The sequence below is a fragment of the Podarcis vaucheri genome, assembly GCF_965113315.1.
Source record: "Podarcis vaucheri genome assembly, chromosome: 6".
Lineage (NCBI taxonomy): Eukaryota > Metazoa > Chordata > Lepidosauria > Squamata > Lacertidae > Podarcis > Podarcis vaucheri.
In genome coordinates, this window is record NC_138764.1 from 38240450 (window position 1) to 38268186 (window position 27737).

At 44.2% G+C, this 27737-nt stretch overlaps 1 protein-coding gene across 18 annotated transcripts in view; it reads right to left on the reverse strand.

Annotated features, from left to right (window-relative positions):
• Positions 1-27737, reverse strand: part of ADGRL2 (adhesion G protein-coupled receptor L2) — a 246900-nt gene that overhangs the window by 201791 nt on the left and 17372 nt on the right. For 2 of the 18 annotated variants that reach the window (XM_082228062.1, XM_082228073.1), the window contains exon 1: positions 3355-4693. The exons of 1 other annotated variant lie outside the window; for it this stretch is intronic. The gene's annotated coding sequence lies outside the window, so the exon portion shown is untranslated. Of the gene's footprint in view, positions 1-3354; positions 4715-27737 lie in introns of those variants that run through there. 15 more of the 18 variants (XM_082228076.1, XM_082228077.1, XM_082228079.1 and 12 more) reach the window with 12 other exon arrangements.

Here is a 27737-nt window from a genome sequence, read left to right on the forward strand (position 1 = left end):
AAAATAATGAAAGAGGCATATCTCTTTGCAAACAGGAAAAAACCAGGAGTAGCTAATGAATCAAAAATTACGTAAATGTGGCAGCAACATAAACTGACTTAAAATGCAGTGATGAATATTCTGCAACTACACTGCCAGGACCAGTCCTTGCCACAGCTATTTAAAGAATATGCATTAACACTACTTCTACTGAGGAGGACAACAATAGCAACAAAAGCTACAGCACATGATTGTAGATAACCTATGCAAAACTGACTGGAGGCTTTTAAAAAATATATATCCAGGAAGGCATTTTAATTATTCTCTTATTCTTTGGAAATTAATCGTAACAAATAAATAGAATGTTAAAAATCTGTAGCACACCCTATGGAATAAAAAAGATCTGCCATTCCTGTATTATGTATGAGAAGAAACGTGTGCTTTCTTCAAAGATTTGCAACTGAGTGGTCTTTTCTTTCAAAGATTCATTTGTAGGGTTTTTTGTGTGTTTTTTTGAAGTAATTAGAAGTTCTTTTCCATTCAGGCCCCCTAATGAAATAATGTGCAGGCCATATCCAAAGTGTGAGTCCAAAAGAAAAGGCCTTGCAAATCCCACTAACAGAAAAGATAGGAGACACCAGAAACTATGAAACAGTGGCTGCCACGGAAAAAGGTCACCCTTTTCCCCCCTTAGAACAAACCATTAATCAATAGAATATAATTGTTTGGCTGTTTGCAAGAGCCTGCAGCATACAGACTATGTTCTTCGCTGGCATAATTACAAAACAGTAAAAGTTCAGAAACATAACCCAAGCCCACCTCCCCCTTTTACCCCTTTACAATCCCCCCACTGCCCTTTGGGCCTCTGCTTTGGAAGCAAATGGAAGACAGGCTGAAGTTTTCTCAATTGAGCTGAAAGCTAAGAAACCTTTGATATGCTAATAGCCCCCTTCAAACGGTAAGAATTCACACTTGCATTAATTCAAACAATTTGTGCAGAATGATGTGAAATGGCACCTCTTTTAGTGACAGGCAACAAAAGGGAGGGAATCAGAGTGTCTGAAGAAACCAAACAACAGAACATTTGTTCTGCAGAATGCTCTAAGAACATGTTCTTAAGGGGAAGATAAACAACATACACCTGAAGCCCAAGATGAAGATCGGGTTTGCCAAAGCAATTGTGCCCAAAACCCACCACCACCAGATTTATAAGAGTCTATTATTAATTACAAAGCAAAAATCCAGAGTCTTTTACAGGGTATCGTCAACACACAAACACACACCACCTTATGGAAGAAATCCCTCACACCTTGAGTCTAAGAGAAGGCGGCTTTTCAGGCTACCAGAACTGTATCCAAACACTTCTCCCAATTAGATTCCCACCCCCAAGATGCTACAATAAATCACAACTTTAGCTTACACTTTTCAAAAGCATCCTCCAACACGCCACTTGTCCCCAGGTGGTCCTAAATACCTAACAAGTAGAAATGGAGCACAGGTTCTCCTTTTTGCCTCCCCTCAAGAGCCACAACTGCAAAGGATTATAATTCATTACTATTTGCAAGTCTCGTGCAAGGTGGGGGGGGGAAGCTAGTCAGGCTGCTCCTCCATCCTTGTGCTTTAGTAAAAATAAAAGTGCAACAAGTCATTATTTACTTAAAGGGCTGCAACTTTTCCTCTCAGCGGGCCACTTGAATTCATGAAGACGACTTGGTAGGGGCCTGCTACACACACACACACACACACACACAGAGAGAGAGAGAGAGAGAGAGAGAGAGAGAGCGCCAGATGAATGAAATCAGCCACCAGGCTTTCTACTCTAAAAGCTCCCAGAGTGAGGAGGCTGCCTGGCTGGTCACACACATAGCAAAGAATGCTGGAGCAAAGGGAAGAAAGAGAAAAGCTTGCTCCAATAACAGGATCCAGATGGCTCTTGCTTTTAGCCAGAGACTTGCAAGCCTTCTTTGGAGGTTATCCCCCCCCCCCCTAAGAGAAGTAGGATTCCTAAAGAAACCCCTCTCCCGCTCCACAAATCCACACTAATTTCTTTCCATGGGAGAAATAAGAGCTGCAAAACAGGAGACAATGTGTACACCCCAACCCCAAACAGACTTCCAGTCCCAGGTCACTTTACACCCACAAGTCTGGGCACACTCGCTGGTAAAGAAAGTCCTCTGGAATCCCCATAAAAATGTCCTTCGCATTAAGTATGGCTTGAGCACTTGCTGCAATCTCACTTTGCGCACTTTATTTCTTTTTAAGGGGGACCCGAAGGCCAGTCAAATTAATACCAGAGCAACAGTCTTTCTTGAGGATCGGGCAAAGTTTAGCAAGCCGGGAGAGGTTTCTCTGCCTTCCACCCACCCACTCGCCCAGCATTTGAGCTGCTGGCGGTTCCCGAGGGAGCTTACATGCCACGCGGGGGTTTCGCGTGGCGGATGATTTGCGTGGCGAGCGGCCGGGGGGTGGGTAGGGAGGATAGGCTGGAAGAGGGGGAACCCCGAGCGAAAGTGGCCTGCAACAACGGACTGACTGACCTCTCGCCAAATCCCCGGGAGGAGCGCCGGTCCGCCCCGCTGCGCGCGGCGCAAGGGGGAAATCCTCGCGCGCGCTCTCGCTGGGTCTGATCACAGGCCCGCACAGCCCTCGGGAAAAAACTGCCTCTGGTCGTCCTCCTCCTCCTCCAGCCGGACTCTCAGCCCTTCAAGAGGCCAAGGCCCTCGAGGATCGCCACCCCAGAGCCTGCGCCACTTCACATGTGACTACGCTCTCAGGTCACCTTCTTTCCCACCCTCCACTTGCCCGGGAAAGACCCCAGCTTCAGAGTTCAACCCTCATCTGATCTGCCTTTGCCCAGGGAGGAAGATCTAGGAAGTAAAAGGACCATCGCGAGCCTCCCCATGCCTGAGTGTTGACCACCCCATGCCTCTCCCTTCCCATATACATTCACATTCACACACACACACACACACATTCACACACACACACACACACACACACACACTTTGGTTTATGCGGCGCGCACAGCTCTCTTTTTTCCAGGTGATGGAAGATTGGGGGGGGGGGTTATCAGAATGCATAGGACGGAAAACAGTTCGATACAGATTTATTGGAGGAATTCCCTCCCCATAGCGGGAAAAGGGGGTTAGGGCTGAGGCTCTACAGTGTATTTCTCCCGCACCCCCCCCCCGAAGCACATACACACACACACACCCCTCTCCTGCAAAGTAAGCAGTCCCCTTGCATGCAAATGGCTTGCAAAAGGGGGCGATCGAAGTAAGCGAACAGGTCCTGCAAGTGGGAAAGAAGCATCTCACCCACGAATAATCCGCACACACCGAGAGGGAGGGAGGGAGGGAGGGAGGAGACGCTTACCTTTGGGTTCGCAGCCAAAGCCGAGCCGGGCTTCCTCTTGCATCTGGGGGTGCCCCGGTAAAGGGGGTACAGGGTGAACCCCTTTCTGATCACAAGGTGGCGGTTGCTGTTGTTTGTTGTTTAAAGGCGATGTTTTGGCCCGGGGGGGGGGGCGCGCGCCAGCAAACACAAAAGCCAGAAGGGGAAGGTGGTGGAGGATCGCCGGGCAAGTCAAGGAAAAAGCGCTGGGCTAGGTGGAAGAAGCGAAGAAAGGCGAGGAAAGCAGCTGGCTTCGCAGCTCGCTGGGCTGGGACAAAACGCACACCAGGAGGCTGCTCGTCTCCCTTCCGTCCAAGCAAAAAAAAAAGAGCCCAGGCAGCCGAAGGGGCTCGGCGAGAGGTTAAGTCAACATTTCCCCCCACACACTCCAGGTCCCAACGCGCGCGGCTCCTTCCCAAAAGCACGCTCGCACTCCTTTAAATAAATGTTTGGGGTGGGGGAAGGAGAGCGAGGAAGGAGGGAGGTAAAACAAAAGAAAAATCGAAACAATTATTTTGGTCGATCAGAAAGCACCACAACAAAAGAGCGCTAGGTGCAAGCACCGTCTTGGATGTGACCAGCCCTGGAGTCCTCTCTCTTTTCTCTAGGCGACTGGGATGGATAGGGGGGGGGGGCGGGAAAGAAGGCGACGCCAACAGGAGCAGCCGGAATCAACTCAATTGTTCGGCGGGGAGGCGAAGTGGGGAGAAGGCGCTGCGATTGCAAAGCACAGGCAGACGCGCGCGAGAGGGGAAATCGGAAAGAAAAGCCCCCTTTCTCTCCGTCGTCCTCGTCGGCCTCATTTACATCTCCCTGGATGGCATCCTGGCCTCTGGCAGGATCCAGTTCCAGCCCTTCTTCAAGCTTCGCTTTTTTTCCTCCTCCTTGCTTCTCCTCTCTCCTCGACGCTGCTGCTGCTGCTGCCGCCGCCGCTGCCCCGTGAACGGAGATCAAGAGCAAAGCTGGTCGCTCAAAACAATGGGGGAGAGAAAGGAAGAGAGACAGAGAGGGAAAGGAGGGCGGGGGGCGAGTGAAATCGCCCTTAAAAGAAAAAAAGAAAAAGAAAAATCCCAGTGAATTGTATTGCCAGCTCCCTTTCGTCCATGCACCTCTCTCTCTCAGTGTGTGACTGGGGATTGCGAAGTCCTGACACGGACTCTCCACTAGCTCTGAACTGGAGCCACCTCCAGCCTCCACCTCTTCCTCCAATCTCCACCCCCTCTCTTTCTCTCTCTTCTCCCCACCGCTGGGCTCAGCTAATCATATAAACATATCATCATGTATAGAAGCGGCGGCAGCCAAAAATATGGGGGGGACATATCTATATTCTCCTCTTCCCCACCACCCCGCTTCTTGTGTCTCGCCGCCGCCACCCGCCCGAGCTGGTGGAAGGGGAGGGGGGCTTCTGGCAAATAAAAGCAGATTAGAGACAGCTAAGTACCAAACGTGAAGGAGATAATCTAAAGGCTCGATCTGCCACCACTGGCCATTTTCCACTCCATTTGAGCTGCTTGCGGCTGCACGGCTTTGGGGAGGAGAGCGGGAGGTGGGCTGGGGAGGGAAAGAGAAAGGAGCGGCGCGGGGGTGCGGGTGGGTGTTGGTGCAAAAGCCTTGGGCTCGATCTGGCGGCGGCAGGGAGCGCTGGATCACTTCAGCCGGCGGTGGCTGGGAGCTTTGGGGCAGCGAGGCAGGAGGCTCGGCTGCATCTCGGGGTCCCCACTGGGTGCTGTCCGCCCACTGGCAGAGAGGGCCTCCTCGCCAGCCCCTCCGCGGCGCTGCAGACGGCTTCGCCTCGCCGCTCGTTCCGGGGGAAGGCTTTGGCGGCCGGCTTCCCCTCTCGGCGCGCTGGGCAGGGCAGGCGGCGGCGAGCTGCAGCCCGGCGCAAAGTTTCGTCGCCGGCTTTTTGCCTCCCTCTCCCTGCCTGCCTGCCTCTTCCCTTTCTCCTTTGTGTGTGTAAAAAGCTGCCCGCGCCTAGCGCCGCCGACTCGGGATAGCAAAACGCAGGAGGGCCACCACCACCACCACCCCCCACACTGGGCGGGTGCGAGAGCCGAGCAGCAAGTGCGGCTGGCCAAGTGGAGGAGGAGGAAGAAGGCGAAGGAGGCAGTTGTGAGGGGGGGGGGACGGCGGCGCAGGGAAGCCTCCGAAGTTGAACTTCCGAGGGTCTGGCGGGGACTGAGGGGGAGGGCGCAGGCGCGCGCGCACCAGACGGAGAAATGCGAACCCAACTCCGTCCGCCATTCTTCACCGTCTTCACGCGCCTCCGAACCATTCAGTCGACTTTGCGGGGCGTGGGATCAACTCGCAGCGACCCGGGGCAAAGGGAACGGGAAAACTGTTAACTAACTAAATAAAAATGACCAGATTAAACCCCTTCCCCATATGCCCGGGGGGTCTGTCTTTCTTTTCTTTCTTTCTGCTTTAAAAGTGTTTGGCTCTCATTTGTTTGCTCCGAAATCCCTTCCCCGCGCCCGCTTCCTTCTCCATTTCCCCTGTTCCCAGGGCAGCAGGGCGACAAGAAAACAGAGAAACAGCGCTCGGGAACCGTATCGAAAGAAGGGTGCGAAACTGCCCGTGACCCTCGGAGGCGCAGAAGGGAAGCTCTGCTACTTTCTCTTCCCCCTCCGTGAAAATTCCCGCAAACTGCGGGAAGGGTTTCTCTCCCGCCTGCCCACTTCCCCCCCGCTCACTTTCCAAAAGGAAGAAAGGAAAGGAAAAAAAGTGCTGTTCTTTTGTCTGGAATCAGAGGGCTTTCGGAAACTCTCGTGCCAGGGTTCGCGCACACGTTATGAGCATTTGATGGATCTCCCTGCCTGGCAGCTGTGGGGAAGGTTACACGGTGGCAGGACTCCTCTTTCGGCCTCATTCAAAGATGCAGTTTGAGGGGAAATGGAGAGGGATCCTGTAAACGTTGCATCTTACCTATCCCTCCTACAAGGTAACAGCTCTGGATATCAGAGCGGGAAATGCTCCTTTCCTAACATCCACAATTGCACAGGGGTTATATTGTCCCCTTGGTTTTTAATAAGTACTGGTACTCTATTATACACCCTCAAAGGATTTTGAGGCATGTCCTCTCTTTTATGCAAACAACAATCTTGTGAGGTAGACGCACCCAATGAGCATGACTGCTGAAAAGGGATTTTGAAACCAAGTCCTCCTTACCCAACACTGTCCACTACAACTGTCCATAAAATTAGCACCTCACATCGAATGACCCATAGAAAGGACAATAAAAACAATTTTAAAAGCCCACTGTCCACAATTAAATGAGACACCACAATTAAATGAGAATCCTTTGGGCTGCTTAGATTTTTCTTTGTTACATAACTCATAGTGCTTTTGCCTGTATTAAGACTACAGTGGTTTGGCTTATTCTGGTTATACCTGAAGGCCCTGTACTTTTATAGCTTCACACACACTTAGAGCTCATCCACACTTTGATTTGGTCCATGACATCTAAGCATAGTGTAGTAGATTTTTCTTTTGTCCTGCTTCTTTCCCTGAGAAGACCCGCCACTCACCGCTGAATTTGCCAATCACCGCAAGTTTGTTCCAATTCAGCGGTAGACAGTGAGTTTTCCTGGGGAAAGCAATGGAACCAAAGAAAAAATAACTATAGGACAAAGGGAAGTCTGGATAAATGTACACAGAGAGAGTTGAGTGTACAGCACTGTTTGACAAATTTGATGCTTAATTTCCATCCAGAAATTGAGCATACACATAAACATTATCAATATAATTATGGTTCGGTTAATGTTAGTTTCTTATTTTGTCCACTTTATACCCATGCAGGATTTCTTAGAGTGTTATCTAAGTTCCTGTACATAAGTTATAAGTGGGTGCCCTGTGCAAACAGTTGGGGAGGCTGGGGATCCGAACCCCTCCCCAATCCCACCTCTTCACCAGACCTGACACCCATGTGTTCAATATCACATCTTCACTGAAGCCCACACTCATACATCCTATTGTGTGTCTGATCACACATTGCCCAGGGGGTCAGCTGCATATTTGGCATCCCCATGACAGTGCCAGAGCTCTGGCACCGGGGGGGGGGCAGAGTGCAGGTGGGGGTGGGGCTGGCACGCGTCCCGGGGACGGGGCACGCTGCCTGCAGTGGCAGGGCCAGCCGCGATGGCACCCCACCAGGATTGCACTGCCAAGTGCAGTGCACTCCCCCCGCACTCCTCTTCCTCCACCAGTGCCCCGTGAATTGGGGCATACGTGTGTAGGACTTTTGGCAGAGAGGACCATCATTATGTAGGAGCACAGAGCTAGAGTCAGCAGGCACATTCCCAACCTCACAGATGCGGGCTAAACATTTCAGGCCGCAGAACTCAAGTCTTCCAAAGAATGGTGTTATTTTCATGCTGGTTCTGTTCTACGTTTTTGTACAGCTGTCCCAGGGGGGAAATATTTGGGTATAGGAGGGAAAGAAAGACTTGGGGGAATCTTCAGAAGAAAATGATGGGGAATCATTTGCAACTTTATCCAGCAACACGAAGAAGAAGAAGAAGAAGAAGAAGAAGAAGAAGAGTATGAAAATTTCAGTCACTGGAATATTATGAAGCATAACTTTATCTACTATGTCAGAACTTATAGTCATTACTGTTGGAAGGGGGTGTGGTCAGATTGAGTCATACTTTCACCTTTGGAGAGAATACACAAGCATGAAGAAGTTTGGGAACATGGTTGTTGATTACCGACAGAAATTTATCCACTCCACATTGAACCTCCGATAACTCCCCAAACTATGCTTCTTCGTCATTTCGAAGCTAATGACCCAGGATTCGGGCAGAAAATACCTCCTTAAGCAACTGTATGCAACTGCAGAGTTGTGTATAGCACATAATTGGAAGTCTCCAAAGCAACCACCTACACAGCAGTAGATTGCTAAAATTTGGGAGACTGTCATTATGTAGAAATTTAACCAGCAAGTACAGCAAGCAAATAAACCTTTTTAAAAACAAATAATAATAATATGAGCAAAACTATTATGGCTCCATGGCTTCCATTTATTTCCACTGCGGTAGTCCTTCATCTTCTGATCAGTTCAACTCAAGTCCATTTATTTTTTTTAAGATTATGAGATATGTAACCTGTGCAATATAATTAGTGAGCCAATTGTTCTATGAGCATGATAAACTAAGAACAATTATCAGTGAGTTTCATTATTCCTTTAGTGTTCTTTATTTGTGTGCATATGTTTAACAGTCTGTATTTTTGACTGTGCAAAAAGTGTTCAGTTCTCATTTTCAGCAACATCTGTACAGTTATTTATTATTTGCTGCTGCCTTTAAAATCCCACCTTTACTCCAGTGAGCTCAAGGTGGCACATGTGGCTGTCCATCTCTCCATATTATCTTCACAACAGCCCTATGAGGTAGGTTAGGCTGAGAGTTGGTGACTGGCCAAGGTCTTACCATGAGCTTCTTAGTTCAAATCACATTCAGATTCTAGTCTCAATTTAATGTAATTTGTAGTTCTGGCCTGAGTGGGTATAAATTCTGTACCACAAGATTTCATGTAAGGGAAGATTCATGTTTTGTTTTTTAATATCAGTGGGTCTTAAACAAAAACAAAATTCTGGCCGTGTGAACGTGTAAAAATATTTTGGCTTCAGAGCTGCCTTCAGGGATGGCACCTGTGTGTTAACGCCACGGGTACAAAATAATTGCAGCTCTGAGCACAGGTGATACAACCATATCACAACCACGTCCTGTTTTTTCTGGCCATGCCCTCTTTTTTTCCTCCTGCAGCAATGATTGCAAAAGGCCAAATTGTTGTTTAAAAGCCTCCAGTATTAGCTCTGTTGTGGCACCATTAATTGCCCTAGGGTCATTCTTCTGGAGTGAGTTATTTCAGCTTCAGGACCAGTCCTCCTGTATTAGCTCCATTGTGCCACCACAAATTGCCCTGGGGTCGCTTTCCCTGAGTGAGTTATGCAGTTCACACCAGAAAAATGGGGTTGTTCGATACTCAGAGAAACCTGCAATGAAAGCTTTTTAACAGTGTGAGCCTTCAGAGTTGCAGACATCTTTTTGCTCTGTTGACACAACTGAGTTTTACTATGTAGAAGAACGGAGCAGCAGTTTTAAAGTGAACTTATTTGAAGTAGTTAAGAGGGGGCTTTCCATTCTTCAGGATGTTATCATCCTTGATATTTTCACAGCGTTGAAGCCTTGGGTTTTAAGCATGGTAAAGGTAAAGGTAAAGGTACCCCTGCCCGAACGGGCCAGTCTTGACAGACTCTGGGGTTTGTGCGCCCATCTCACATCTATTGGCCGGGGGCCAGCGCTGTCCGGAGACACTTCCGGGTCACGTGGCCAGCGTGACAACGCTGCTCTGGCGAGCCAGCGCAGCACACGGAACGCCGTTTACCTTCCCGCTGGTAAGCGGTACCTATTTATCTACTTGCCCCCGGGGGTGCTTTCGAACTGCTAGGTGGGCAGGCGCTGGGACCGAGCAGCGGGAGCGCACCCCGCCGCGGGGATTCGAACCGCCGACCTTTCGATCGGCAAGCCCTAGGCGTTGAGGCTTTAGCCCACAGCGCCACCCGCGTCCCAAAAGTTTTAAGCATAGTCTGAAGCAATTTAAGAGGTATTCCATGCTTCAAAGGAACATCCACTATGAAAATTAGGAAAGTGATTTATTCAAGAGTACTGCTTCTTATTGCTGTAAAATGCTGCCAGCGATTTTCAGGTGTGTCCTAGCATCCAAATATGTTGACTGTTCCCACATGAACAATGAACCAGGCTCTGAGGAAACTGATAGAATGAATTTACACTGAATATCCCATTTTAGGGGTCCAGTTAATACCAGATCGAAGTCAGGGCAGTGTCAGAAAGCCAAAGTTGAAGCCACAAGATGTATATATGATATTTGCCAAACATTTATGTTTTGTAACTGCTACAGTTATAACTTAGCAGCAGCATGTTTGCTTTCTTTCAAAGGTTTGTTGTCTCCTCTAACTTAAATCCAGAAAGTTCTGAAGCAAAATGGTCTACAGACAGCTCTTACCTTCTATCACTGGGTTCTCAATAAGGAAAGCACTTGTTTGGGAGAAGGAAACCAGGATATTGTCTGGACGTGGTAACAGCAGGCACTAGAGGAGGCAGAGGCATGATAAGCATTGTATAAAATTATGTATCATTTGGAGAAAGTAGATAGACATTTTCCTACATCTCTCAGAGTTGCTTCTTTACACTGAACATGGTTAAACTACCACAAGATCACCACCATCTTGGATGGCTTTAAAATGGGGTTAGACAACTTCATGGAAGATAAGGCTATCAATGCTAACACAATTTTTTTAAACTGCAGAATATATGGCATTTTCTTGAGCATTCATTCTACAAAAAAGAGAGTAATGGTAGCTAAAGGATACATAGCCATAGGGAAATAGATACGTGGATTATGGAAAGAGTTCCTTAAGATATTTGATGTGGATGATGAGGGGGAGGAAAGGGAGCTCTACAGAGCACAGGTGTTCTCTGACTGCTAGGATGGCTCACACAGTTAAGTTACTGCTTCTAAAAGACTAGCAGGTAATGCCTGCACATTTTAAAGTTCATCTCCAAAATACGGAGACCTAGAAACCTGATTGTTTCTCACCTTCAGTACAGAACACCAACTCTTGATAGATATAAATTGTTCAAAGAACATGGCAGAACCCAAGATGCTAGACACAAAACTGACTTCTTAAATTATTTGAAAACAATACTCAAGTCAATACTGATTTTCAATAGCGCATTTCTCTAGGCTGAAAGACTACTAGCCCTGTAGAGATTTCTCAATCAGAGTCTGTATATATGAAATGATGGATCAAATGCATTATGGTACCCATATTATGTAAAAATGTATTCCTGGTTTCTAAAGATAGGTGCTAGTGCAGATAAAGAATCTGAAAAGCGAGTTTGCTGATAGAGGGGCAGTTTCTGACCTTTGTGCAGTCAGAGAACGGGAGCAAGACTGGGTCACAAACCTTGCAACAATAAACAGGGATTATTGTGTTTGCTTTTCTTTTGCTAGGATAAAGAAGAGAAATTCCTTCTTATCTATTAGCTGTCAAGAAAGAAAGAAAGAAAGAAAGAAAGAAAGAAAGAAAGAAAGAAAGAAAGAAAGAAAGAGGGGGCTCAGCTCAGAGTGAAAGTTTTGCCTCAGTAAGGACTGTAGATATTTGTGTTTTCTTTGTTCCACAGACAACATAAGGAATCATTGCTTTAGAAATAATATTTCTGTGCCAAAGGAATTGTGTAATCTAAAAACCAAAACTATAGCTAAAAACACAGCTATAGCTAAACACTGTTAAGTCCTATTGAATTCGTGGGAGAGTTAAGCATTTTCAATCACTGCTACCTAAAAGTGCATGTCTGGGTAGCTGGATTGCTGCACTGAACTTTTGGCTGAAAAACAGAGATTTATATAGAGTTACTTAATGTTGATTAAATCCTAGTTAATGGGATCAAAGCCGCAATAGGAAATGGGTCTTGGAATAATGTTTAAAAGTCACTAATTAGATATATCACTAATTACATATCCCCACAATTTTTGCAATAAGTATACAAATATTTAGCAAAGTTCAAGTGTCATTTCCAACTGATCTCAGTTGCTGATATTGTTTGTGAAGTATATAACCTATTGTAAACATCATCTTGCTTGTGTTTGCAATATGTTATTTGTGAGTGTAAGAGAGAGAGGGAGAAAGAGAGAGAAAGAGAAGATATTGATCTGTGATAAAATGTTACAGAAAACAATACGCACCAGCCCCACCAAAATAATGGTGAAATATATATATGACATGATATAATTCTTAACTAAAATACTTCATCCTTACAGCTTGTTATAAAACGGAAAGTGTTATATTTACTTCTCATATTTATTGCTGCCCACTTTTTGTTCCACTTGGACTTGACATTAGAGGTGATTTATATGTTACCCTGGAACTGCTTGCAACTTTTGTTTCTCGCTCACGTTAATTCACACAAGGTGGCCATTCACAGATTTCAGCCTCGGCAATGCCTGTGATCTCTGATGCTCCAAAAATGGATGCCAATCACAGCTGCTGCTTTAGTTTTCCGTGCGCTAAGGGCTGCTCGCATGCCAAATTGTTCATATGGAGGAAAAAGTAACCTGTGAAAAGTATCCTATGAACTAGATATTAAGAGCATATAGATATTCCCTTTATCACAGAGTCTAGAGGTGATGTCCTGTTCAGACTTACACAAGCTGCCTTGACATAATAACCGTGCTTCATCATGGTATGATCCCAATTTTTATTTTTGTCCCATTTTGCCCAACTTACCATGCTACACTTCTAGGGGCATCACAACAATTTGGTAAAGTCTGGTTTTATTTGCCACGGGCCATGAGATTGCCATGACACAGTTTAGAAGTACTGCAGAGTTCACAGACTCCGCAAAGGTTACCCACAGAGAATGGAAAGGCATAGAATGAATGCACACCCACACAAATAAAACAACCCAGTTGGCCTTTTTCACAGAGAATGTAGCATGGGGCCAGTGAATTTCAAGCGCAGGGCCATTTCAATCAAAACTATTGTGATGTGTGTGTTTTTGTCTGGGTTGTGGGGTTTTTTTTGGGGGGGGAGGGAGGGGTAGAAAAATCCAGCTCACTTTCTCTAACACAATTCTATTTAATTTTAGGTTTTGTAACATTTCCCTTCATGTCTGCTATACATGCAATTCGGGTTGATCCAGTAGGAACAATTCAAATACCTACTGGATAAAGCACTTGAGAAGACTAATGGCCAATCGTTATGGATTATTGCCATGATTCTCAAGGAATTGTATACAACTTCGCTGTGTATGGGCTCTAATGAAAGGGTTCCTGACAACACTTTCAGCCAATTGTACTGACAGCTGCATTCTTGGGGAGAACACATTTCCAAAAGGTGATTGAACCTATCTGACAAAATGGGTCAAATTGCGCTCCCAGTTACAGCCACACAACACTCTTCCCTCTGCTAGACAGATAAATTGCTGAGTATGAGCAGCTACTTTGGGAGAATACATCTTGGTACATGTTATATCTCCTGCCATGTGAGCAAAAAATCATTAAAGCCTTTCTCCTGGAAGCAGTTGCAAGCATGAAAATGGACAGGGGTGCAAAATTCAGCACCGGGAAAATCTGAGCATTTATCTTTCATTCGCTTATGCAAGTTTCTAGCCCTTAAAAAAGGTTTGATATAAACTACAGCATGCCACAAATAGAAAACAGATTCAGTGCAGAAGGAGACATAGAAACAGCTCCAGAATGCTCCAGAAAAGAAGCCAATCTATATGTTTACATAGTAAACCAAAACTAAAAGGTCTCATTCCCAGCCAGTATTGCCAATGACCAGGGATGATAGGAAGCATAATACAACAACATCTGGAGGGTAACAGGTTGAGAGAGCAGCTAACCCATCAGAATTTGGAAAATTCTCTGGCCATTTGATAAGTTTCAAGAGCTTTCAACACCTCTCCACCCTGTTCTGAAGCAAATAACTGACTTGCTTGATGTATTGCATACCACTCACTAAGGTTGTACAAATGTTGAATCACACTTTAATCCACTTTGGCTTTAAACCAAATTTAAGTGTCTTTTTCTGGCAATAGATCTTCCCAATAGGCTACTATGTCTGGATTCAGTCTAGTCTGATTGAATAATGCTTTGCTTTTGCCTCTGCATGTTGGAACAAAGACTCTTCCAAGCTTCAACTGCGCCCATGGATGAGCAAACATGGTAAATCATTCTGTGTATACTGACTAAAGTGAAATATGCCAAGGATGCACCCTTAAAAGGCACACTAGGATTTATTATTATTATTATTATTATTATTATTATTATTATTAATCAAAGATATTTATATACCTTATAAGCATTAACATTTCCAAGCAGTGTACATAGAAATAAAGCATACAGAAAATAAAGCAATAAATAGCCATCACAAAACGAAACACTACCTTAAAATGCACAAGGCAACAAGAATGTCTTTGTCAGGTTCAGCCAGGAAGATGCCTGTCTAAACACACTTGGAGGGAGTTCCACAGGATTGGATCCACAGCACTGAATGCATCTGAGTCACGGGGAACCACCAACAGAAACCCCACAAAAGGTCTCAGTGAACAAGCAGGAACAAAAGTGATTGGGCAGTTTGTAAGACATTTGCAGCCCAAACTATTAACGCCCTTGTAAGTTAATACAAAAACAATGAACCTGGCCCAGTAACATGTGGGCAGCCAGTGAAAGCTTTTTAGCATCAGAGTTATGTTCTAGTGGTAGTCCCCATCAACAGACTAGCTGTAGCATTTTGTACCAGGTGGAGCTTCCAAACCAAGCATCATCTAAAGCACACTGTGATAATCATGTCCTGTCTTTTGCACCAAACATTGATGCAATTGCTTTAAGTGGTGAGGTATGCATGAACAGAGTTGCATTTTCAAATGCCAATGCCAGCTCCTCTTGCATAAGATGCATTCAGTGGTGCTCCCTTCCGGACCTGGGCCACCTCCCCTTCATTGCTTCTGTCACTTCCCATTCATGTCCACTCCCTCTAGACCAGGCTCCCCCAACCTCAGCCCTCCAGATGCTTTTGGCCTACAACTCCCATTATCCCTAGCTAGCAGGACAAGTGGTCAGGGATGATGGGAATTGTAGTCTCAAAACATCTGGAAGGTCAAGGTTGAGGAAGCCTGCTCTAGACCCAATCTGTTCAGCTACCTAGAGGATGAGGTGAGTACTGTTCTTTCATCTAGTCCAGTCATTTCTTACTCACTTGAAGAGAGCAAGTGAACAGGAGAAGGATCATTGGGGCTCTGAGGTTTGGCATTGGGTCCCCTGATGGAGTGTGGGACTTGGCAGGTACTTGACCATAACAGCCCCAGCTGGATACTAATTACTGTTGAATTTTATTTGTTTTTTGGTTGAAAATGACCTTGGGCCAAAATATAGCTCTGTGTGTCTGTGTGTTGCCAAAGACCAACCAGAATTCAAGTTAAGAGAGAAATGTAAAGTTTTGAAAGCAGGGAATTTCAAGTCTGGCTTAAACTGCATTTCTGCCTTTTCATAAAGGCCCTGGAGTGTGTCTAACTTAAGTTGCAGTTTTGGTTGGCAGAGATGATTTAGAGTTCCCATTTTTCATGGGGAAGAAGCTGTGAAATTTTCTGGACTCTTTCTGGAACATTCTGTAAGACTCACTTAGTCTCAGCGTGCACCTCAAAATGAGTGACCAACTGTGCGCATCCCATGGTGCAGCTGAAGTGAGGCGAAGCATTTCTTCCTGAAGCTTTGTTTTCCCAAAGGCAGAACATCCGATCAAGGGATTCCCGCTAAGCGTTCAGGAAGCCCCAAGGTTTTTGCCAGAACACAGTTTCAAAACCGCTGTGGTAAGTTCTGAGCGGCAGACAACTTGAAAGGAACTCAGTACAGAGACTAAAAGGCACACTGGGAAAAGCTCTCTCAGGAACGTGACACTGTGGACAGGCTCCCAGTCTGAAGCCCTTTTGCAGAATACATTAGCATATGGTGCAATCCCAGTGGTGTAAACCACGGGGATGGGACCTCAGGGAGCTGAACTCATTCTTTCATAATCTCCAGGGCTTCACTAGCAGCACTGCATCAGATGAGGTGTCATGATCCTGGCCTACTTTACTGAATAGGTGATGTAATTGTGTAGTCGCCATTGTGTCGTTTCCAGAGTCTCATCTTGCCAGTGCTTCTGGAGAGGGATTCCCTTTGCGCCATGCTCTTGCTTCCTCATCCCTGCTTCCACATTCGCTCCACCTCCAATACATGCCTCACCTCCTCAAGAGACACGGCCCTTTCAAGCGCCTCCTCCAGACCCCAGCCAGCCATTTTGCAACAGTTTTTGAGGGACTTGATTGGTTCCCGGTTTCAGCCCTCTGATCTGGCCACCAGTCCATCTTGCTGCCTCCTTTGTGTTCTTCAACCCTAAGTCGTAACCCCTATGCCAGGGATAGCAAATCTCAGCCCCAGGGGGGCCAAATGCAGTCCTCTAGGCCTCTTTATTCAGGCCACACCCCTCACTACCTCTGCTCTGTACCCTCTTCAAGTGCTTTGAAGTATGATAATTCATCTAGACCCAGGTTTCCGAAACTTGGGTCTATAGCTGCTTTGAAACTACAACTCCCATCATCCCTAACCACTGGTCCTGCTAGGTGGAGATGATGGGAGTTGTAGTCCAAAACAGCTCGAAACCTAAATTTGGGAAACCCTGATCTAGACATAGGTGTAAGTTTGCATGTATGTAAGTAAGAACCTCTGAATTTAGTGTAGTCTATTTGATAAGAATTAGCTCAGTTGCATCACCCACATTTTGCTTCTGGCCATCAGTGGGCAAGCAGCCCTGGAGAAGTTCTCCAGGAGCCAATGTGGACCTCAGGCTGAAAAGGGTCCCCTGTTCCTGCTTTAAACCATCTACTAATCTTATGATTCTTTGCTTAGCCCCACTTCCATTCTCATAAAAGTGTAAACTGCTCACGCCCCATTTCCTTACACATATTAATTTTAACGTCCCCCTCTCCCTTTCGCAGGACTATAAAATTACTGTACGTATTCCACAACGGCCTTTCTTTCTAGAGTGCATTGTTCCTCTTATTGCAGTGTGTAACGAGGCTGTTGTTTGCAAGCCCTGCAGGGAATACCTAATTAAAACAAAATTATTTTCATTGTTAGTGAGTTTTTTAAATTCTCTAGCGTAACTCTATTAATTTAAGACTGGCTCGGATGCTGCATTTGGCTGCTTTCTCAGGTGTCTCCCTAGCATCAGAATCATGTGACACTGTAACATGTGAGCTGGGATCTCTGCCATGGCAAACCTCCGAGATCCCCAGAGCATTGGGAAATGGCATAAATTGCAAGAGCTGAGATCCATGAACTCTGAACACACAGCATTGCCTACCCAAATGCAGACGCCAGGAGGGTCACTATACATATGTAAAAGTGGGGAAATCAAATGCGCAAAACAGCTTTGAGATGTAGCACTCCAGACTTTTAAAAGGCAACGTGAAATATTCTTGTTTTCGGGTTGTTGTTTTTTTAAAAAAGGTGTAACGGGTAAAACAAAATTTCCAAACAAGTAATACTTTGCATTTTGTATCATACGGTTAGCTACACAAATCAATTTTAATGACTACTGGTCTAAAGTATTATTTAATAAATGGCAAAATCATTGAGTTACTCAGAATACTTGATAATTGTTTTCTTTCTCTTTTTTTTCAAAATAAATTCTACACATGACTAAGGAAACACCCATTTCCATTTGTTTTATGTTAAATCAACATCTAACCACTCTGGTGATTTCATTCAAAGAAAACAGAAGGAACGCATTAGCTTTGTGGTTAGAGAGATTGATGGGCTTCAAACATTTTAACATGGATGAGGACTCCCCCCACCCCCCGCCCTCCCAACTATGGAAGCCGATGTTTTTAATTTAAACAGATTCTGGTGAAATGGAGATCATTTGATTCAGCAAAGCTATTCCTCGTTCCTTAGGCAGAAATTAAGTTTAGTATTTTTAATTAACTAATATTCGAGAGGAACCTTTGTTTAAGGAGACAAAGAATACACAACAGAAACATTTCTGAGGGAAAAACCAGACATGACATGATTACATAGTGGGTGGGTGGTGTCTAGGAGCACATGAGAAAGGAACAGTGTGTGTGTGTGTGTGTGTGTGTGTGCGCACACACACACACACACACACACACTGTCTCCCATCAGTATATTGCCCTAGTTTAGCCTTTCTCAACCTGTGGGTCCCCAGATGTTGTTGAACTACAACTCCCATCACCCCTAGTTAGCAAGGCCAGAGCTCAGGGATGATGGGAGTTGTAGTCCAACAACATCGGGGGACCACAGGTTGAGAACCACTGCCCTAGTTCCTTCTGTCCCTTCACCATTTCTTTCATAGTTTCAGGGAACAGAGCATAGTCCAAACTCATGATCTGCTGGGATTAGTGAGTTTGGAATAGATGGACCTTGGGCTACCACAGCTGAGCTGGAGATACACTGGCAACACTCCCTTAACCTGGCTGAGCCTGGGCTACACTAGCTCAGCAGGAGTTCAGCCAACAGAAATTAATCTGGCAGAATTTGTGCTGGCATAAGTCCCCCAAAGCTTTGGCAAGGCAAGGAGCGACTTCTGCCTATTCCAAACCTCAAGTCAAGCCACGTGACTTAGCATCCTGGCAAAATTCATGCCAGCGAAAAGGGTTGGTGTACATCAAACTATGTTTTGAAAGCTCATTGTCACACTTCCAGGCTCAGAGCAGCTCAGCTGGCAGCGGTGCAACTCTTGAATGGCATTTGGAACAGGGGTAATTTATGTCAGTTTAATTATTATTTTTAGACCCCTGAAAATTTGGTCCAGTCGTGACCAACTCTGGGGTTGCGGCGCTCATCTTGCTCTATAGACCAAGGGAGCTGGCGTACAGCTTCTGGGTCATGTGGCCAGCATGACTAAGCCACTTCTGGAAAACCAGAGCAGCACACGGAAACGCCGTTTACCTTCCCGCCAGAGCGGTACCTATTCATCTACTTGCACTTTGACGTGCTTTCGAACTGCTAGGTTGGCAGGAGCAGGGACCGAGCAACGGGAGCTCAACCCGTTGCAGGGATTCGAACCGCCGACCTTCTGATCAGCAAGTCCTAGGCTCTGTGATTTAACCCACAGCGCCTCCCGTGTCCCTTCCAGTTTAAATTAAGCCAGTGTAAATTCCACTAGATTCCTGTACTCAGGATGGCTCTGCCCCCATGCTAATAAGAAGAAAGGCAGAAAGATTCAGTCCTCCTCTTCCACCTGATATGCTTTCAACTGTTCCCCACCCCCAGTGGTGATCCATTAGGGAGAATGGGGGCACTGCCACTCCTGAACCTGTCCTCAACCAGGCCCCACCTGCCAGCCTTCTTACTTCCAACTGGTCCAGGGAGGGATACTGCCTGTCACCTGCCACATCCTTAGTTGTCCTTGTAGAACTCATCAAGGAAGAGGATGGAGAATGGAGAACTAGAATTAGTTAGCTCTACTTGTCAGAGGAAATGGGACAGGGGGACCTCATTATTCTGGCTTCTGCCAGCACACTGCATTAGTTAAATTCAGGCTTTAATCTCAGATGTAGTTTTCTGTCTGCTATTATTGCTTTCAACACTACTCGGAATTACTGGCGATTGTTATTTCATCCAAATTACGGCTTAGCACAAATGTGCCAGCTTGTATACACCCCGGGAGCACATTGAGGCTGCCTTGCTTTTCCACAGCTGTTTTGCCACTGTGCCAGAACAAGCAAAGGCTTGGCTTGGCTTAGCATGAGGGTAGCCAATGTAGTACCCTCCACATGTTGGTGGACTACAACTCCCATCAGCCCCAGCCAGCATGGCCAAGAGTGAAGGATGATGGGAGTTATACTCCAGCAACATCTGGGGGCAGCACCACCACTTTGGCTTAGAGCAGCGGTTCTCACCCTGTGAGTCCCCAGATGTTGTTGGACTACAACTCCCATCATCCCTGAGCTCTGGCCTTGCTAGCTAGGGATGATGGTAGTTGTAGTCCAACAACATCTGGGGACTCACAGGGTGAGAACCGCTGGCTTAGAGATTTAGACCTCTCCGGGCTAACCGTGAGCCATTTGGTTCAGTGTGGTGCACAAAACCAGGCCATTGGGGAAGGAAAAATAACCCACTTTGTTTAATTGAAAGGAGGTATAATTGTGTTTAAATATATACATAAAAACGGTCCTTTCTCAGCTCAGGAACAAGATTGTATTCACTTCATCAGTACGTGTCTGGTAGTGAGTCCCCCATGCAATCAAACCAGGAATGAAGCCCACTCCACTTCAGAGCAAAAAGCCTTCTAGCTGACATTTTACCATGCTTCTGTCAAGCCACCTGGTGTGAATCTAGCAGCTGCAAGAGCTGTCATTTTTGTTTCAACAAATATAAAGGTCTCTGATTCAGTCGTTCTTCTCTCCCCCCTCCCCAATTACAAATACCTGAAGCAGAAGGGTATTAATATCAGTAAAGTATAGGAAATCAAAGATATTACATTTCCGTCTTCTCCCCACTCTCCTTAAATAAGCATTTGCTTTTAAATCTGTTGGATTTTGACAAATACTGTTCCAGTCTGATTGAAAGCCTGGTTCCGCCTTTCTAAAAACAGCAGTCAAAAGAGTGATATCAATGCCATGCTACTGTTGCAAAGAACATCAATCACATGCCTAATAGTAGTTCTAATTATATACTCACATTAAATAATTCATTAAGATGCTATTGAAGATTTCCAGTACAAGAACTGTGCAGCCATTTATAGTCTAATTGACACCCCAAATAAAAAAGTTGCGGGGAAATGGTATGAGGAACAGGTTATTCTCAAACGTGAGGATGCAAGAAACACCCATTGGCACAAGCCTGATCATCTATTTTGTATAAGTTTTACAAATGCCATGTTAATGGAAGAGTTGTGTGGGAATTGTTCCTTTTCTGCTTAGCTTTGCTCTCTATGAAATTGGAATAAAGTCCATAGGCATCTTCTGCAGTAAAGGTAAAGGGACCCCTGACAATTAAGTCCAATCACAAATGACTCTGGGGTTGTGGTGCTCATCTCGCTTTACTGGCCGAGTGAGCTGGCATTTGTCTGCAGACAGTTTTTCCAGGTCATGTGGCCAGCATGACTAAGTCGCTTCTGGCGAAATCAGAGCAGTGCACGGAAACACCATTTACCTTCCCACCAGAGCGGTACCTATTTATCTACTTGCACTGCGTGCTTTCAAACTGCTAGGTTGGCAGGAGCTGGGACCGAGCAACGGGAGCTCACCCCGTTGCAGTAGTGCTGGGCAATATAGTGATGTATCGCCCAAAGCCAGTTTGAAGTCCATATTGTGATATTGATTACATAATTTTTTGACCTGGCAATATATCACGAATCATGATGTGTGTGTGTGCCATGCAAAAACCATAATGTGGGGAAAACTGTGAAGCCATCCAATAATGCTCTCAATTTCTGCAGCCCCTGTTAACTCTGCTGGCTCAGCTCTCACCTGCCTCATGCAGGGGGAAGCGAATCACAAGAGTAGGCGCCGGCAAAAATCACAATGCAGGAAAAACCGTGAAGCCAATGCCTCTGCATAGCTCCCTCCATCCTTATTTCAGACATTGTGATATATTGTGGTATATCACGATGTTTAGCTGGTGATGTATCACAAAGTTGAAAAACAGATATTGCCCAGCCCTAGTATACAGATCCTGCTGCCATTACGTGTTGGCAATAGGACTGATCCAGGGCTTTTCACTGCAGCAGCCTGGGAGATGCCCCCAATTCTGGTCTGGACAAGTGCTAGGGTGGTGAGGTTGCTGCACTCTATCAAGACCCCACCATTGGCAGCCAGGAGTTAAGACTGCAGCCTAAGTATTCTTGTTCCATGGATTTAGTGCAGGAACAGTCAAGCAGGTATTCCAATTTGACCTTTGAAGTCATAACTAAAATCAATGCCAAAATAAAACAAAGAAGCATTGGAGAATAGGTATGTAGGGCTCACAAACGCAGAGGGATACTGACTCAGTGTGTTTCAGCATTGTATATTTATGTCTTTGAGGCATAGAGCACGCTGGATGTGGTACTGATTAAGGCAACATATTTTTTATGCTTATTTACACCACTCAAAGAGAAGAACTGAGAAGCTTGCACAGTATCAGCGAAAAGGAATCCGCAAATAGTGAGGAACTGATCTCTGGCCCCCTTAGCTTACGTCCATTCCCTCCCTCGGAGGAATTTCCTTAGAAATCAGATCATTCTTCATGAACTATCAAAATGTTGGCCATTATCGTTTTCATGAATGCCCATTTAAATTAATTTGCAACATGCTTTAACCTTGGCACTTTGCTGCAATTGTGTTCTGAGTTTACTGTAGCATTAATCATTAGAAATCTGTCATCACACAGTGGTTTATCTTGCTGCCAGAAGCACTGACACCAAGTCTTTTATTATCACGTTGCATATTAGAGTAAAAGAGCCAAATTTCACTCTGACCATTCCTTTAAGTTGGCTTTGCTTCGAAGAAAAGCAAGTAACCAACCCAAATTTTCTACTGTGGGCCTTCGTCCTAGAATAGGATCTGTAATATATGATCCTCATAGATATAGATAACAGGGCTAAGCCTGTTGCGGTGCAAATTCATGAATTGTGGCTAGGATCCATAGAGCTACTTTAGGCATGCTGACGAATATATTGCTATTATTCATAAGTAAATAATAGCATATTCTCATTATCCAGGAGCTGGAGTCAATCCAATCTGTTTTGGACGTAGTCACATTCCACTTAAAAAATGTTCACGTTGTATGGGGGCTCTGTGATCCAGCCAGGCTTCCATACCCTCCAACATTTCTCCAATGAAAATAGGGACGTCCTCTTCCATCACCATCATCATTTATACCCTGCCCATCTGACTGGGTTGCCCCAGCCACTCTGGGTGGCTTCTAACATATATAAAAACATAACAGAACATAAAACATTGTTCCCTTTACCAGGCATGTATGCAAGTGCTGAGGGACCTGCACTGCCATTTAGCCATGGAGCAAGTTTTAAGGTCTTGTTACATATAAAACTGGACCAGGCTACCTGAAAGACAAACTTCCCATCCAATGCCCAGAAAGGACATTAATAAGATCAACAAATGGATGGAACCCAGTTAGTCTTGCCACAACTTGACAATTATCAGCTTGTGTTAATGCAATGGCAGGCATTTTCATTACTAGCACTGGTGTTAAGGAATGCATTTCCTACTGAAATAGAAGAGTCACTATCTGTCTTGCCATTCCACCGCTTTTGAAGATGTACCTGTTATACAAGCATTCCCTTTGATCTCTTGGCCTGAGTCTCCTGTTATAATTGCTGTGTTGTTTTAATGGGATTGGTTCTGTTTTAACTATGCATGTACATATTGTCATGCATGTATATATTAATAGGATGGTTTTGTTATGGATTTTAATATTGGATTTTATCACTTCATGTTGGCGTAACTGTTGTTTATATTTCATAAAAGGGCTTAGAAGGCTATTTTGGCATTAAGCTGTGCATAAATTAATAATAATAATACGGGGCAGGGCCTCTCCTGTGTGGCACTCTGACAATGAAACATCTTCCCAATGGAAATCATTGGGCCTCATTGCTGCTCATTTTTTGGTGGGTGCCTAGGATGGACTTTTTCCAACTGGCTTTTAAAAACTGCTTTTAGTTTGACCATATATTGATGAAACTGTGTGCATATGTGATCCCTTCATAATTATCTGTGTCGTGCCTTTAGTAAATAAAAACAATTCTAAAGAAAGTCAGGATAGAAATGCTGAAGAAAAAGGAATAAATTATTTTTTTAAAATCCTAACTCCAAGCATTACTCAAGGCTACAGAAATATAAAATTGTGGTATTTATGTGGAGTCAGAAACTAGCAGTTCTGGGAACTATTTTGCAAACCATGGCTTGTGTTAATCACAGTGAAGGCAGCTAATCCACTTTCCCAGCATTTCTGCCAGCAAATTAATAAGCAGTATTTTTTTTACGAATGTCATCCTATATCTGCCATTGAACCATACAGTTTAGCAAGTGAAGCCATGACACACATGGGATCTTAACCAATGTTAAGACAACGAGCTATGGTTGTTGCTGCTTTGCTGTACATTATACTTGAACCCAACCAGTGGTGAACATATCTTAGTTTACCTTTGCTCTGAATAATATGAGTGTATCAATTGTGTTTACTTAAGAGCATAATAGTTCACTCATTTGCGGTAGCCATAAAGCATTTCTTCTTTGCTAATGGACTTCCACTACTATTACATTGAAGTGTTTTGGAGCAGCTTTGTTTATAGAAATGAATTAAAACCACACAAATTTCACAATGGTTATGCCATACGATGTTTATATATTTCTTAGGAAATGCTTAACATTTTCTTCTAATCTATCATGAACAACACATTTTGAAGCGGGGGGCGGGGGGGGCATAAGTGTGCCACAGACATTTGCAAGTTCAGTTAGTGGTGCTGTACTGTCTCCAGCAGATGTTAGCTAAAGAAGCAAGGCACAGCTGAAATGCAAACAGTGAGAAAAATCAGCTAATATATGGTGGCTAACTACTGAGATATGGAGTCTGTCGGCATATTTTGGGTGAAATGCAGCTAAGCACAACTCATAGAAAAGCCTCTATTTTTTCCAATGTTCCAGTTGATGAAAGTCATGTTTAAATGCCCTGTAGTTAGATTATTAACTTCTGCAAAATAGAAACAGATGTGTGTCTTAGTATGCCATTAAATTTATGATTTACATAGTACCCTTGAATGCATCAGCAGAGGCCAATGATTCTAATTTGCTCTAGATTTACAATAACCTGATCTGGCTTGTGTAAGTACTGCAACACTTTAAACAAAATTAGAAAGCCATTGCATTTTGTTTGATTAAAGATGCAGTTCTCATCGGGCTAATGAGAAAAGTTAGAAAATGTTTCTTCCTTTATGGATGTTTCTTTCATAAACACAAGCGCTATGTTTTATACATTTTTTGCCACTATTTCCTCATTCTAAGGATAACGTAAACCAATTGTGTTATGCTGGAATCTATCTGATATAATGCCAAAAATGAAACAAAAATGTGTAGCAAGTTTCCTTAAGGGGGGAGTAGCACCCTTCATTTTCAAGGTTTTAAATGATATACTTTAAAATATTTCTTTCCTTGAAAATATATAATTTGGAGCTTGCTCAATTACTTTATGATACAACCATGTGCATCTTAACCATGTTCAGTCAGGCTTCCAAATACAGTGGAACCTTGGTTGTCAAACGTCTCCACTGATGCACGTTTCAGCTTTTGAACGCCGAAAACCCGGAAATGTTTATTAATTTCCCTAATCCTCCTATTTTAATTATATACAATTAAGTATAATTAAAACTTGAATATTTTAATTTTAATAAACATTTAATCATACGCACATTCTTTCTTTCTGTTTTCCCCTTCAAACAGTGGCGCATAATATAAAGCCCGTACAACAAGCAACCTGCCAAACTAAATACAGCTCACTAACCAAACAAGTGGGCTACTTATAGGAATGACTGCAAACTTTTTAAAGTTTAATGTGTCAAAAGTTGTGTTGGTTTGGCATAATAGGATTTGAAATTTGTTGTTCACTGTCTAGAAGACCCCCAGTAGTTAGAGCTGCAGAATAGTTTACAGTTGTCCCTTGGATCCTGAATGCCTTGGCTTCCGAACAAATCTGCTCCCGAATGATCGAAACCCAGGAGTGAGTGTTCTGGTTTTTGAACGATTTTTGGAAGCCAAACATCTGGTGTGGCTTCCACGGCTTCTGATTGGCTGCAGGATGCTTCTGCAGCCAACCGGAAGCCATGTTTTGGTTTCTGAACGTTTTGGAAGTTGAACAGACTTCCAGAACGGATTCCTTTCGACTTCCGAGGTATGACTGTATTTGTTTCTGGTCAGTGAAAGACCACATGCTTTGCACGAACAAGTCTCCAGGCTCAGTCCTGGAGAGTCACTGCCAGTATCAATCAAGCTTGATAGACCAGTAGTCTGACTTGGTAGCTTCTGGTGTTACTATCTCCTAGTTCAGGTTTGGGAAACATATACGTAGCCTTTCAGATACTGTTGGACTCCAATGCCCCAGCCCCCATGGCCAATGATCAGGGATGACAGGCTCCTTGTGTTCTCCATTTTTAAAATAGTCCTTATGCACTTTTATAAGAATTTTGTTGCTCTTTTGCAGTCAGTGTACAATTTCCATGTCATGTCCCACCCTGCCAGGATGCAAAGGATGGCAATACCTGCATTTTAAGGGGTTGGATGACATGATCCTCATGGACCCTTTCAACCTATGATTCTTTGGAGGACCAAGATTGTAGCTTACATATGCATTTATAACCAGCCCTGTTTCTGGATGCTCAGGTTGCACATGTGAACCAAGGCATTTCCCACCAACTGCAGGGCACCCTTGAATGATACCTTCACCACAGTTATCCACAATTTACCGTAGTTTTCTTCAGGTTAGGTTACTACAATGAGCTCGAAATGTGTCTGGAAGCCACAGCTGGTTCCAAGATACCTTGGTAAGATTATTAACAGGGGCAGCTCACACCAGTGTATTATCCTGGGGTCCAGTGACTTTCAATACTTAGTTTGAAGTGCTAGTGCTGGTATTTAAAGCCCTGAATGGCTTGGTATAAGGGTATACGAGGGATCACATGCACCCATCTCTTCCTGCCCTTCCACTGAGATCTTCATCCATGTTCCAGGTGTCTTCACCTTCAGAGGTTAGGTAAGCCGCTACTGAGGTCAAAGCAAATCCCTTTTGGTTGTAACACTACCCCCAGTCAGTATGCTTAGTTCCTTTGCTAATCTCTTTTAGGGGCTGAAAGAGAATGCCTTTCTTCTTTGAGCTGTTTTTTATTGCTTGTATTTGTGTTCATTGTTATATTTCATGTGTTAAGATTGATCCTGTGGTGTAGTTTGTTTTACGATGAGATGTTTTTAACGTGAGTCACCTCGGAAAATTAATGGGGAAGGCAAATATATAAATGCATTAAATAAAAACAAACAAAATTAATGCAAATTTGTATGCCCTCAAATTCAGAAACCATATACAGATTTACTCTTAAGCAATTCATTATTTTAACTGAAGCTAATGAGACTATTCATGTGTAGACTTTTGGTAAACTGGGACATGGAACTCCGGAAGAAGAATCCACAGTATAAATTAAGTCAAAATGAACAAATCTTTTAAGTTGACTAAGTTAGACAAAGTATCCCTTTCGGCAATTTTTTTAATGCACCTGAGTAACTTTTACAACCCCCAAACAATTGTTCAGATGGAATATACAATCAAGTGTTTGCAGAAATAGAGCTTTAAAGTCGCATTCTAGTGCATGTTTTTAAAATCCTTAAATCAAAGGAATGTAAATTAGTGTTTCTGGTTGTGACCTATTCACTTTACTGTATGTTCTATATTACATCCTTTAACCTATAAAATAGGGTGGTCATGCTGGTGGGGCAATGATTTCAGCAAACGCTAGTAATGGAAGAGGAAGTATTTCAATATCCATAGGGGTTGTTACTATTGATCTATATAAATACACAAAGACACACACACAGACACACACGATTTGTTAACTGCTGCTAGAGGTGAAGGATTCATAGGGTATGATGAAAACAATGAAATATACACAGATATTTCTGGAAAGGGTAGCTGTGTTAGTGTCCGTCTATTTCTTATTTTTTTATCCAGGCTTTCAGAATTTTTGATTTTAATTTTAATGGCATTTTGGATGAACGCTTTGCTTGCTGCCTTGAATA